The following is a 12,302-nucleotide window of genomic DNA, read 5'->3' as shown; positions in this document are numbered from 1 at the left end:
TTCCATTTGGGGAGTACCTGTGGACATTCATTTTCATCATATTTATTGTAACTGGATGTACTGAGGGAAAGAAAGAGATTTCTCTAGTGCTGTCCTTTAGGAGGTCTGCATGTTGACATGCAGAGGCTAGCCCAGGGGTCTGCAACCCGCGGCTCCGGAGCCGCATGTGGCTCTTTTACACCTTTGCCGCGGCTCCGGGGCGGATACTAGCGAGGGGAGGAGGCGCATTGTGCGCCCCGACACTCCCCACTGTGGCGGGCGCTGTACTGGCTGTGACGTCGCATGGGGGTGGTGCGTGCGTTAGTCACGCACCGTCCCGACGTCACCTTCCCGCCCGCTGTCAGATCGCGGCTCCGGAGATATATTTGTTTTAAATGTCACAATGGTTTTGCGGCTCCCAGGTTTTTTTCCCTTCAGAAACGGGTCCAAGTGGCTCTTTTTGTCTTAAAGGTTGCAGACCCCTGGGCTAGCCTGTTAGGAGCACTGCCTCACCAGCATTAGCCAGGCCCAACTGCCTGCCTTCTTACAACCAACCCAGGCACTGGCAATGGTTGAAAGCTTCCTCCTCCTTCAGTCTCAGTGTTGCCATCCTAGTACTCAGCAGGGAGGAGGATGAGGAGAAAACTAGAATGACTAACTCTGTCACTGAGCCTGGCTCTGCCGGTTGGTTGCCTTGAGCAGCAGCCACCACTGCCTTCTTCTCTCCGAGGTATAAGCCTGTATTTGGCTAACCTGCTCCACACTACATATATGATTGGACCCTCTTAATAATAATAATAATAATAATAATAATAATAATAATAATAATAATAATAATAATAATAATAAATAAATAATCTCTGCATATGTTGTTAATTTCTTACTTGTCCTTCAACATTAGGTCCCAAGGCAGGTTACAACCATGTGAAAATGCAATGTTAACATCAGTTAAAACAATTTTGAAATCTAGCAGGTTAGGGTAAAGTCTGGGCTAGAATTCTTCTCCTCACGGTATAATTTTGAATGTGGAGGGAACTTTTCCATATGGAAAAGCATAAAAAAGCTGCTGTCTGAAATGACACAGATTTACTACCTCAGTGCCATGACCCTGAAGTCAGATTCCTCTTCTTCAGAGGATGAGATCTAGAACTCTGAGGGAGAAGGGAACACAAGGCCAGCCCCAGAAGTGTTCCCACAAGACAAGCCTACAATGCCAGTGGCCTTCCGGCCTGATAATGTTACATTGCCATCCTCAAACCCAGAGGAGCCTACTGCAGTGGCCCCCAGTGAGGGGTGAGTCCACCCCACCATGCTGTCAGAGTAGAAAATGGCAGGAACAGGCTGGGCTCCTTTGAGGCTTTCCACACTGAGCATTTACAGTTGAACAGTTGCTGATTTTATAGGATTTATTGGCATGTTGCCACATGACATCAGCATCATTCAGCCAGTACAGTGGTACCTCGGGTTACAGACGCTTCAGGTTACAGACGCTTCAGGTTACAGACTCCACTGTCCCAGAAATAGTACCTCGGGTTAAGAACTTTGCTTCAGGATGAGAACAGAAATCGTGCGGCGGCAGCAGGAGGCCCCATTAGTTAAAGTGGTACCTCAGGTTAAGAACAGTTTCAGGTTAAGAACTGACTTCCAGAACGAATTAAGTTCTTAACCTGAGGTACCACTGTATTCCTGGGTAATGTCTAAAACAAGTCCTGTACTGAGAAGCAATAGAAAAATTATTTCTTTCCCATGGCAATATATCACCAGAGCATCAGGGTTACTCAATGGTCTTTTCTCACATCTTAAAAGACTGGCCAGGTCTTGACCCAGGGCTTTAAAGGTAAGTTCCTGCCCAACTAGTTTACCACTTTAGCAGACACTTACCCAGAATGACTAAGTTGGAAAGGACCCTGGGGATGTCCCAGTCCAACACACAATGTTTCAATCTGGAGAAAAGACTTTATTATTATTATTGGCCAGTCAACCCAAACATCCCAAAGCAAGAAGCCTGCTTTGCAAGACAGTTGGCTTCTCAGTGGGGCAATGAAACATAACTTTACTAACAGTGAAAACAAAATACTTGCTTTTAACAAAGAATGATTTCCTGGGAGTCCTCACCTGGCAGTGTGCTGCTTTATGATTGTGAGAAGCATAACAAGGCCCCTGAGTAATAGTAGGCTCTGCAATGGAGCCTCCTGTGCACTGACTGCCGTATTTTTTCATTTGGAAGCAACTAGCCTGAGATGACACTGGACAGGAATGCATGTTGGCTGGAGGTGACCCAGTGTAAAGAAGAGCTCAGTGAAACAGCACAGACAACACTTTCCCTTCTATAATATTTGGCTCATGGACTCTTTGGGCTCTGCCCCACCATGCATTACTGAATAAAGTCTGAGTGACTGGGAATTTGGTGTGAACCTCTGTACTTGAACCCTCAAGGACAATTTCCTCCACGTTTGCCTCCCCAGTCAGAGGCAGCATTGCTTCTGGGAAGTGCTCAGGGTCTGCTTGCAAGCTTCCCATGGACATCCCAAGGCTGGCCATTGTGGTAACAGGATGCTGAACTCAGTGGGACACTGGCTTGATATAGCAGGGCGCTCTTAAGTTCTTATTTATTTCCTGCATTTATACCCCACCTTTTCCCACAGGGAGCTCAAGGTGGCATAACTGGTCTCCCCCACCCCCCACTCAAAATTAATCCCTGCTACAACCCCCATGAGAGAAATTGGGATTAGGGGCAGTGACTGGCCCAGGGTCACTCAGTGAGCTTTCATAGCTGAGTGGGGATTTGACCCCTGGTCTCTCAGGTCCCACTCTGACACTCTAACCATTATACAACACTGTTCATTTTGCTGTTCCATATACAGTCTTAGTATTCCTGCCCCTTAATGATTATTTGTAATCCCCCCCCCAGTGCTTTATGCTTTATAAATATACCACCCTGATATTCTATGGTACGGTATTACACAAAACCTTTTCTAAACAATAAACAAAACAATCAATCTGATTTCTATGTGACGTTTCTGTTCATTGTTTCTTTACGTGGCTAAACCGTAATGCTCACAGCCTGGCATCTCACAATTCCATTTAACTTTAACTGGATAACTCTTTTTTGTCTATGCAACATTGTTTTCCTTAAATTCCCTGGGAATACCACATCTCACCTACTCTTCATTTCACATCTCCTTTCTTGTTTGTTTTGTGATCTCTGCATTCTCAGATGTAGTTTCTTCAGCAACTAACCAATTTGGTCTTCCTGCCAGACATGCACATATATTAGACATTTCTGATGTCCAAGGGCTACCCCTTTGGGACACTGCTTACAGCTTCTCTCCTTTTTAAGAGAGTTTTTCTGACAAGCAAAAATCTGTCTAATTTTTTTAAAAAAACTATTTTCTTTACCCTTGCTATCCACTGCTCTGTCCTCTTGTGGTTAGCACTGGGCTTCAGTTTAAGCAGGAATCTATGAAGCAGAATTTGAGCAAATATTATTTTCAAATATCCAGCATTTAAACTGCAGACTGCTTTAGGAAGACTGCAGTTGTGAGTGCAAAGCAAAAACACAAATATAAGAGCACCAAAGGCTGTGCCCACATCAGTGATCCTGAGATAACGGGGGTGGGGGGTGGGGCTTCCTCCTACCTAGATATGTTTTCTTTTTAATTTTGTAGGTGTGAGATTGGAACGCTAACCTGTAGGAACCATATAATTTAATTTAATGGACATTAATTACTTAAGATATATGAAGAGTTGGAGCCATGCCAACCACATGCAATTTTGTAACATGACAGGCAACAAAACAGATGAGCAAAAATGTTTGCACACACTATACAGTGGTACCTCTGGTTACGTACTTAATTCGTTCCGGAGGTCCATTCTTAACCTGAAACTGTTCTTAACCTGAAGCACCACTTGAGCTAATGGGGCCTCCTGCTGCTCCCGCTGCACCACCGCCACAGGATTTCTCTTCTCATCCTGAAGCAAAGTTCTTAACCCAAGGTAATATTTCTGGGTTAGCGGAGTCTGTAATCTGGAGCGTATGTAACCTGAAGTGTACCACTGTATATGCATTTTGGAAAGCTGTTTGCTATGCATTCAGATGCCTTTTAAAATATCACAACCAAATTTTGCACAGTGGTTCTTGAGATCAAGGAGCAGGGTTTCATCTGTGTTTAGATGTAATTGGATGCCATTTTGAATAAAGACTGCAGACTAGTTATAATAATAATAATTTATTATTTGTACCCCGCCCATCTGGCTGGGTTTCCCCAGCCACTCTGGGCGGCTTCCAACAAAGATGAAGATACACTAAAATGTCACATATTAAAAACTTCCCTGAACAGGGCTGCCTTCAGATGTCTTCTGAATGTCAGGTAGATGTTTATCGCTTTGACATCTGATGGGAGGGCGTTCCACAGGGCGGGTGCCACTACCAAGAAGGCCCTCTGCCTGGTTCCCTGTAACTTGGCCTCTCACAGTGAGGGAACCGCCAGAAGTCCCTCGGAGCTGGACCTCAGTGTCCGGGCAGAACGATGGGGGAGGAGACGCTCCAGTCCAGTCCTAAGAGGGCAAATCAGCTGCCTTCAGAAGCGTTATCTAGTAATGGTGATGGGGACAATGACGACAACTTGCACGTGTGATGCTGTGTGTGATGTTAGGACGTTGGAAGGAGCTGGAATGGAGCCAAGTGCAGCAGCTGCACAGCTTCAATGACCGGTGGCTCCTTGTCCTGCCACTGCTACTGGCAGGGGGCTGCTTTGACCCCCTCTGTGGCAGGAGGAGGAGGAGGAGAAGGAGCTGGCCACTGAAGCCAAGCTACACTCAGCTCCATGCTCGACCTCCTTTGCCCTCTGAATTTTTGGGACTTGGGGGGGGGGGTTCCCTCTCCCAAAAATTGCCCCCCCCAAAGGGCTCAGCTCTCATGAGTTGGCACCCTGGTTGCCTTGAAGCTGTCTGTCAATAGCCTTCCCCACTACGGCGAGATTCCTCCCCCCCCTATTTAAATTAAAATAATTACTGGTATTTATAGATGAAAACTAGCACATATTCATACTTGATGCAACTCTCTGTTCTCTTTTTGTGTGTGTGATACATGTAGCATTTTTAGCATTACAATATTCAAAGGGTTTATATGGGAAAGCGACTGCTCCCTCCCTGCCAAACCCAACAACTCCAGGTGCTTGAAATGAAATTCATTCCAGGCCCAATACATTTTGGGGGAAAAAATCCTTTTTGGGGGGCACTAAAAATACGGTATATGAAGGACACACATAAGAAATTGGATAGTGACTATAAAGTGTAACACTTTCTCACGTCACATACTGATAAGCAGTACTGAAAGAATATGAAACAAAATTATCAGGTTGCTTTTTATTTAAAAATATGGCATCAAGTACTTAAAACATATATATGAAGGAAGAATATATCTAACAGTACCAAACTAAAAATGAAACACCTAAAAATGGGACCAAAAATGTGTTTTTTATGCTCCAGGGAAGCTAACAATTTAATAAACTCTTCTGTCCTTTTGCTCTGGTAGTTCAGTTCAATATTTCTCAAAAGCATTTTTTGTTTGTTGCGGGGCAGGGGGAAGTCTGTGTTTTCTCTGCTTCAAATATACTGCAGCAGCAGCAGCAGGAACACATGACTCTGAACAGGCAAGCACTTCAAACACTTATCTGTGCAAAGCCTTTGGTTTATTGTAAATGTGATGCTTGCGTGTGAGCCCTTTCTATGGCTGCTCCCATATTGAGGAATCCCCTCCCTCCTGAGAGAGGCTAGATGGACTCTCTCCATGTTCTCTTTCTGCTGGCAGGGCAATTGGTAGTGCTCCAGACTTCCCCAATCTCCACAGGTGGTGCGAGATTCCAGGAGCTGCAGGCACACTTGCCATGGTCTATGTTCCCTTTTGAGACAATGAGGCACAGTGGAGACTGTGGTGTCTTTATGATATATGGCTTTATTTACACATATATAGAACCTGCACTTAGACGGCGGGATTGCATTCAGCTCTTATGAGGGTCTGGCTTCTCCCTTAAGGGCAGCATTGGATTCAGTGGACAGCAAAAAGCCACCCTCTGTGCCTCTTAGTTCCAGCCTGTCATCCCCATTCACATGGAGTTCTGCCCTTTCTTCTTGTTCTCACTGCTTACCGACTCCAAGGACCTCCCACTAGCCTACGTCATTCAACGTTGAAACTCTAAACCTGGCTTTCACCTCTGGGGTCGCCACTCCCCCTAGCCTGGCAGTCTTGCCCTCTGATGGTTTCCTTGATGAGCCATCATCAGCCTTTGTCCTCTGCTGAGCTGGGTTGGCTCATTAGCATAGTTAAATCCAGGGGGTTTCCATGTTTGGCAAAGTGTAATCAAACTGTAATCAAACCTTGATTAAGTCAAACTTTTACTAAATCAAGGAATTATGGAGAAGATCTGGCAGCCAGGTATTTAGGGGGATCTCACCCTCCGCAAACCCACAACAGTATTTGAATGCTGGTTCTAAATAGTATTTCTCCCCCAATACATTCTTATTTTTGAAAAAAGAAAAGAAACTGGTTTTTTAAAAGTTTCCTCCAGTATTTCAGGTTTAAGAGTAGGTTCTGCAGCTCCCTTTCAATCAACTTACCTGATTAGAATTATGGTTAGCAATGGATGGTAGATCTCATCTTGAGTGACAGAAGCATTAACAGACAAACCTACTACAGTTTGCCTGGTCTCAGCTGTCAACAGAAATAATCCCCATCAAGTCTAAAGGGCTTTCCAAGGAGGCTATTGATGGCTACTAGCTACGAAGGCTATGTTCCACTTCTGCTGTCAAAGGCAATATTCCACTTGCTTGGAATCACATGGGGATTCCCAGCTTTTGTGCTCAGATTCTGTTTTTTTTGGCATCTATTGAGAAAAGGATGTCCAACAGGTATATTGTGATCTATTGTTAGGTGAGGTGTCCATGGTAGATCGCGGGACCCTCCCCCAACCCCCTCCAAAAAAAGCTCAAGAACTTTGTTAGATCACTGCCAGTTTTTTTATAGTGGGAGTAGATCTCAGACTCTTGAAAGTTGGATATGCCTGCTGTATGAGATGGGCCATTGGGTCTGATTCAGCAAGTTCTTATCTTATATTCTTATCAGTGATATATTAATAGTAGATAAGGATACACACAAATGCCAGAAGCTGCTAGGAAGCTGTAAAGACAAAAACAGATTTTGCAATGCATGGCAATAAAGATCTGTAGAACTGTGCCTATTGATTTATATTATCCATATTAATATTATCCATATTTACTCAAGTGACACCAGTGCATTCCATAAGCTTATTCCCATATAAGTGGGTACAGGTTAGCAGCCTCATTTTGGCTATACAGCCCAACCCTGCCACCACTAAAACCATGTTTAAATAGCTACAATGGAATATAATGCAAACAACATGGTAGAATGGTAGTTTCACCACGTAAAACAATGCTATAATTAAAAAGTAGTTCAGCCAGCTGAGTATCCCATCTCACAAAATTAGAGTAACGCTCATGCTGAGAAGCTGGTTAAAAACTCGACACTGTTTTCAAGAAGGATAGAAAAACCAGTTTGCACACGAGCATAGATATTCTCAAAGGAAAGTGCCATATTTTATTGAATTTTTTCACAATTCTGTGTTATTATATCAAGCTCACTTGACAGTAGAGGACAAACTGTCTTTCACATGCTATAAAAGTAATATGCCAGCGGTTCAAGAAAGGAGCAAGATTAAACAAGACTGTCTGGTGGATTTATCTGCACCAAATATAAGTCCTCCAGAAATTTTCAAGTGACACACTGTTTAATAAAAACAGCACAGTCCTAACTTTGAAAGATTATACTATAGTGCAATGAATTTACCCCTGAGCTGAATGTAATAACATGAAAACCCCCCAAAGCATGCATCAGTTTCCAAATTCGAATTGACCTTTTCAACACGTCTATGCCTTTCCATTTCTTTCAGTTCCAGTTTTACATTTTAGGAGGGCAGGCAACAACACCTGGGTCACCACCGGATTCTCCAACAATACAGGAAATATGCTGCTAGGAAGATATATTGTGCGATTCTCTCAACAGCATTATTGACAATGAGCCATTAGAGTGTTGGTATTTCAGCAAGGACAGACAAAGCCACAGTATGCATGAAACTGTATTTTGTTCCCTCAGGAAAGGAATCACCAAGGAGTAGTTAAATGTCACTTATAAATACATGGAGAATGAATAAATATTCTCTTGCGCTTGCACTATACTAATAAAAACCTGATAACATTTTCAAGAATCCCATTATTCCCTTTCAAAACAGCCATATGCTATATACAAACACCCAATGATTTTTCTATATTATTTGACCAGCTTCACTAATAGAACTCATGACTTGCAGCTGTTATGCTCTTTTTGACAAGATATGGACTTCATTAATGCAGAGAAAGCAATATTTATGGTATCGGAGCAGCTACTGGAGTACCTAAAATAATCAACACTCTCTCAACCTTTTCTGAATATCTTTTGGGCTCCCTCAAAAATTTCCAGGGTAAAACCTTCTGGAGTGGCCAGCTCATATTGATAGGAAGCAGCTCTGACATGACCTGAAGGTAGACTGTCCCTGAAGCAAGGGACCTTTGCCCCTCCAGAGGTTGTTGAACTACAACTTCTCTCAGCCCCAACAAATATGGCCCAGTGGCCAGAGATGATGGGAACTGTTGTTCAGCAACATCTGGAGGGTCAAAGGTTTCCCAAACCTGCTGTAAAAGTTGGAATTAAATTGGCCTATCAACCTTTCTCTCTCTCTCTCTCTCTCTCTCTCTCTCTCTCTCTCTCTCTCCCCTCCCCAATATACATTCTTAACTTGAATGAGTCTGGAGGCTGAGATATATTAGGCATGCCACATGGCCTAGAGCAGGCATAGGCAAACTCGGCTCTCCAGATGTTTTGGGACTACAACTCCCACCATCCCTAGCTAACAGGACCAGTGGTCAGGGATGATGGGAGTTGTAGTCCCAAAACATCTGGAGGGCCAAGTTTGCCTATGCCTGGCCTAGAGGCCTCTACATTTGTTGTTCTCTTCCAAGCATGGAGCAGAACCTCACTGCCCAACCTTCCTGTGCAGATTATTCTCATAAATCTTGGATTTAAATGGCTTGCACTACACTTCAAAATAATCCAAAATGTGGGACTATGCCCCATGAAGTCTGCCTGTAACCTGCTCTGCTCTTGTTGGATTGTCTAGTCTAAGGTGGTCTTTGGCTTGCGGCCCTTGCCCTCTTGTGACTTTGAGAAGCACTGCCAGTAAGTTACAAGAGGTTAGCAGTTGTGCAAAAGAAAAATAAATAAATGCAACTTTCTAAATATTGTTTCCCTGGCATGTACCAATTGCCAGTCTATTTAGGCCAAGCTATTGCTTCTTAATTCAGTGACAGCTGGCATAAGCACAGCCTAGAAGCTAACTAAGACAAATCCTTGACAAAGGAAGCACTATGTTAGCAGGTTATTTATTACCAGCTATGGGCAAGTGTTGACAGATGCTAACGACTAGAGAGAGTGATTTAATGCAAGATCCGTTCCCCTTGCCCTCCCCATCTCAACCCTCAAGGTAGCCAAGAAACATGGTGTGTTCATAGGACTTGGCAAGAGACAGATTTCCCTGTGCTACACTGATGGATTCAGAACCACAGATGACAGAAGCTGTTATAACAAATGCATGATCAAAAGAATGACTATGAAACAAAAAGTCATCTGCTGGACAGCAACCCCCCCCCCCAAGACTAGTCTGACACACCCTTTTGAATTGACACACTGGCAATTTTGCTTTCGGGATTCCTTCTTGAGATTAATTTGGCTACCAAGTTGGGCTTTGTGCTTGGTTTTGCTTTTAGGATGTTGCTGTGCTTGGTCCAAACAATATACTTCCCTTGTTCTCTTTGAAGGACTCCTGGGGCAGTCAGTCACAGATGCCTCTGTCCCTGCCACTCCTTAAAGTACAATTGCCTTAATTCAAACTGGCAGAACTTGCTCTTTTGCCTAGTGGCTGCGAGAGCAAGGTACCATTTTAAAAACTATTGTTGTCACACAGCAAGATGCATTCAGACCCACTTTAAACAGGCTTAAAAAAACAACAACCCCAATTTGAAACACAGTCTCCCCTGATCTCTTTTCAATCTGGCCAGAATGGATTGAGAATGAAATGGCAAATTCTTATGCAAATCTCATCAGACTAGCAACAGTGTGGATCCTTTGATGGAGGAAGTTCCTCTGGATCCAACCCAAGCTGAGTTCAATTTACGGCTGTCTAATCAACTAGCTCCTGCCAACCTAGCAGTTCGAAAGCACACCAGTGCAAGTAGATAAATAGGTACTGCTCTGGCTGCAAGGTAAACGGTGTTTCCGTGCAGTGCTCTGGTTCTCCAGAAGCAGCTTAGTCATCCTGGCCACATGACTTGGAAGCTGTACGCCGGCTCCCTCGGCCAATAAAGCGAGATGAGCACCGCAACCCCAGAGTTGGCCACGACTGGACATAATGGTCAGGGGTCCCTTTACCCTTTACCTTTACACAATATACCTACAAAGCACATTCAAAGCACAATCCTTTCCTCAAAGAATCACGGACAATTCTTCACTTGTTGCTAAATTTGGAGGTGAGTTCTTTAGAAACTGCACATGTGCTGTGAAAACTATGGTGTAGATCTAAATGTAAAGGGGAGTAAACAAAACTGAGGGTCATTTTATGAGAATATGCCTTTTAAGAGGCATCTAGACCGTTGGTATTTAATTAAAAAAGGAGAAAGGGGCATTTGATCCAGTTTTGTTGTGGGCAGCTAGTCATGCACAACAGCCAGTGGCCCTATATGAACATCCTCATTTGTATCAAAAGATTCAATCCAAACAGATCAGTGGGATTCAGTACAGTTGAGCAGCTGGTCTATAAGAATCTGAGGGGAACTGCTCCTTGTTTCCAGCCACTAAGATGACAGTTTAGGCTGTAATCCTAAATAATTTTTGTATGGTGTAAACTCCACTTCTGAGTAAAGATAAACAGCATTGCTGTCAGTGGAACATAAACAACAGCACTGACATCTATAAAATGGTTGATCAGAGAATGTGAAAGAAAGAAAGACAGAAGGACGGACAGACAGAAAGAAAGGAAGAAAGGAAGAAAGGAGGAAATGAAATGAAAGAAAGATCTTTCTTGGACTTGGATCTTTATTGCTGGATCCAGGCAATTGTCAATTCTAATATGCACCAAATTTAGATAGAAACAGTTTACAGTAGGGCAGAGAAAATGCACATGAACTTCTGCATTTGTGGTGGAAAAGAAAAAGCCTATTCAAATTAATGAAAATTTAGTAGATGTCATTAAGGGTAATTATACTAACATCTACAGAGAAAACAAAATCTCTGGCTTGCTTGATTAGAAAGGTAATAGAACAGTTCATTTGTTAATGATCAGGGATCTTATAGCAAACCTGACTGCATTAATTCAATGTCTTAAGGTTAAGATCCCATCTATTCATGAAGCCTTCCATCTGTGGACATTTTTAATAACTTACATCAACAATTCCAGACCTCCCCCCCCATCACAAGGCAGAACACATAACTTTAAGAGCTAATATTTATGACTAGCAAGGGTTAGTTTCAGTGGCAACAAGCAAACATTTCCAAGCAGAAGTAAAACATCCTTCAACAATGAAACTTTCAGCACCATGCTTTGTTTGCTACTTTGGAAGGCAAATTTAAAGGCACCCTCAGACAAACTGACTGTACAAACCTATTCATGCCTCCTCAGTCAGAAGCAAGTCCCTCTGAATCGGAGGATACTTGAAGTGGCCAGGCCTTGCAACAGTGTTTGGCTAGTTCAGGCACTGGCAGAGGGTCTCAGGGGTTCAGAACCACTCCCCCTGCCAGCCTGTTTCTTTTCAGATTCTATCTGTGGTGGCCACTCACCTTGCTTGATTATCCAAAATGCACTTTCCTGGCCTACAGACCTTCTATAGAATGGCCCAGAGATGGAAAGAAGATAAAGTCTCAACCAGAGACGAATGGCTGATGAAGATGATGGACAAAATGGCAAAATTGACTGGGAAAATCAGAAACCAGGAAGAGAGGAACTTGTAGTGTATTAAAAACTAAGGTAAAACTGGATTATTTAAGAAAAATATAGCAAATAAGTGAAGCAGTGGGAAAAGATTGAAAATGGTAACCATGGAAGGGTGGAGGGGAGTCAAAGGATTCAGGGAATGCTAAATGATGATGATGATGATTAATGTTTGAATTTAAATTTGCAATGTAAAACTTACACCCACCCACCCACAGTGGTACCTGTGGT

General features: G+C 43.2%; 2 long non-coding RNA genes across 2 annotated transcripts in view; one reads left to right on the top strand and one right to left on the bottom strand.

Moving 5' to 3' along the window:
• The window catches only part of LOC308581957, a 30,117-nt gene extending 17,847 nt beyond the window's left edge, over positions 1-12,270 (top strand). The window contains exon 3 of the long non-coding RNA XR_014005405.1: positions 11,960-12,270. This is a non-coding gene — a long non-coding RNA (uncharacterized lncRNA). The remainder of the gene's footprint in view (positions 1-11,959) is intronic.
• The window catches only part of LOC308581965, a 64,709-nt gene that overhangs the window by 43,293 nt on the left and 9,114 nt on the right, over positions 1-12,302 (bottom strand). The window lies entirely within an intron of this gene.

This window comes from Podarcis bocagei (genome assembly GCF_964188305.1).
Source record: "Podarcis bocagei genome assembly, chromosome: 2".
NCBI lineage: Eukaryota > Metazoa > Chordata > Lepidosauria > Squamata > Lacertidae > Podarcis > Podarcis bocagei.
Note: the sequence above shows the minus strand (reverse complement) of the source record. Positions and strands in the feature narration are given on the sequence as shown.